The following is a 2,608-nucleotide window of genomic DNA, read 5'->3' as shown; positions in this document are numbered from 1 at the left end:
TTCAAGCTTGTTCCTATTCTAAGATATTCATTCACACCCAAGAACATGATGAATGTGATGATTATGTGATGCTCATCACCATTCTCATCTATGAACGCGTGCATGACAACTACTTCCGTTCTACATGCAAACAAGGCTTGAATGTGTATCTCTTAGCCTCCTGATCGTGAGATCAGAGTCTTCGTGGTATAAGTTAGAACCTATGGACGGCCATTCCCGAGATCTAGAAAGTCTAAACCTTGTCTGTGGTATTCCGACTAGGATCTGGGAAGGGATGGCTGTGACGAGCTTCAAACTCGCGAGTGCTGGGGGTAGTGACAGACGCAAAAGGATAGTAAATCCTATTCTGGTATGATCGAGAACCGACAGATGATTAGCCGTGCTGTGACAGAGCATTTGGACCATTTTCACTGAGAGGACGGGATGTAGCCATTGACAACGGTGATGCCCAACATACAGCTTGCCATGGAAAGGATTAAGAAGGACTAGATGAAGACAGCAAGAAAGCAGAGAGACAGAAGGGACAAGCATCTCCATACACTTATCTGAAATTCTCACCAATGAATTACATAAGTATCTCTATATTTATTTTACGTTTTATTTATATTTTATTTATCAATTCACCATAACCAATTGAATTAACCAAGTTTTTGGCACCGTTGCCGAGGATTAGAATGTTCGAACTACAATTTCGCATCTGGTCTGGCAACAACACCAAGTTTTTGGCACCGTTGCTGGGGAGGTTCGAGTTTGGACAACTGAAGGTTCATCTTGTTGCTCAGATTAGGTAATTTTATTTTAATTTTAAGTTTTTAGTTTTTATTATTTGAAAAAAAAATATTTTCTTCTTTTTCGTTTTTCACAAATTAATTTTCGAAAAATACAAAAAAATTTATAAAATCATAAAATCATAAATAATTTGATGTTTCTTGTTTAAGTCTAATGTCAATTTTTAAGTTTGGTGTCAATTGCTTGTTTCTATGTTTCTTGCATTTTTCGAAAATTCATGCATTGCATTCTTCATGATCTTCAAGTTGTTCTTGGCCAGTCTTATTGTTTGATCTTCATATTTTCTTGTTTTGTGTCTTTTCTAGTTTTTCATATGCATTTTTGCATTCATATTGTCTAAGCATTGAAAATTTCTAAGTTTGGTGTCTTGCATGTTGTTCTTTCCTTAAAAATTTTCAAAAACATGTTCTTGATGTTCATCTTGACATTCAAAGTGTTCTTGGTGTTCATCTTAACATTCATAGTGTTCTTACATAATTTTCTTGTTTTGATTCATACTTTTTATGTTTTGTATTAATTTTGTGTTTTTCTCTTTCTTCTTTAAAAATTCAAAATCAAAAAAATATTTTTTCCTTATTTTACTCAAAATTTTCAAAATCTTTGGGTTGACTTAGTCAAAAATTTTTAAAATAAGTTGTTTCTTGTTAGTCAAGTCAAGATTTCAATTTTAAAAATCTTATCTTTTTCAAAATCTTTTTCAAAAATCAAATCTTTTTCATTTTTCTTAGTATTTTCGAAAATTTTAAAATTTGATTTTCAAAATCTTTTTTATTTTGTTCCATATTTTTTAATTGTTTGCTAACATTTAATGTTTTGATTCAAAAAAATTTTCAAGTTGTTACTTGCCTATTAAGAAAGGTTCAATCTTTAAACTTTAAATCATATCTTTTTGTTTCTTGTTAGTCAAGTAATCAACTTTGATCTTGCCTGGGAAATAGGTCGGCTTCAACTCCTCGAGATTAGCCGAGCTATGTGCTGCAAGGTTGGATGTCCGTCTTTCAGAATCCGAGTTCCTTATGTTCGTTGTAGGTGTGAGGGCGCGAGCAATACAGAAGAGGTGGAGTGTACATGCAAAGGCACTCCAATGCTTAAGTCAGTTATGGTGTCAAGTTTAGAATTGTGTTTCAAAAAAGATACTTTACCTTTCTTTTATAGATATTTATTTGTCCGTTACATTCTAGGTGATAAATTGTCGGTTTCTGTGATGATTGGTTTCGTAACCAATCTTATTATACCGTTTGAAACGTCGGTTATGATAAGAGTATTAATGTCACCAAGTTATAGCTCATAAGGGCCGAGCAATAATGGCAAGTGACGAGTTATGGTGACTGCCAGTAACGGTTATGAGGCTGAGTTATAGCTCGTATTAATGGTGACCATATTACAGCCCCCAAGCTTAGCCTGAGGAAAGCTTTTTAATGAAGCAGGTTGAGCTTTTGTGATGAGTTATAACTCGGTAAAGTGGATTACTGAGTGAGCCCCCAGTTCAACGTACTTCATTAAATTAACTTCCTATCTGTGCCACATGGGAAATCGTGCGCGCTTTTTATTCAGGAGAGAGAAGGAGTGGTAGCTTCATTAATATTTTGATGGTTTCCAATGCTCCTTTCGCCGTTTGATGTGACTGAGGCAAGGGTGATATTTGGAACGTTTTTTGTTTGTGATTAATTATTTCTACTGATTGGAATTTGGGCGTTTTTGGTTTTCTGCTTCTTGTTTGAAGAATGAGCAAGAGAGGTATGGTCATGTCTGTGTTCTTCTAATTTCTTTCTTCCCTCGTCTCTTTGTATTTCCCTGTTGCATGTTTGTTTACTATTTC

The sequence above is a fragment of the Arachis stenosperma genome, chromosome 6 (genome assembly GCF_014773155.1).
Source record: "Arachis stenosperma cultivar V10309 chromosome 6, arast.V10309.gnm1.PFL2, whole genome shotgun sequence".
NCBI classification, from domain to species: domain Eukaryota; kingdom Viridiplantae; phylum Streptophyta; class Magnoliopsida; order Fabales; family Fabaceae; genus Arachis; species Arachis stenosperma.
This window is presented reverse-complemented; position numbering follows the sequence as displayed.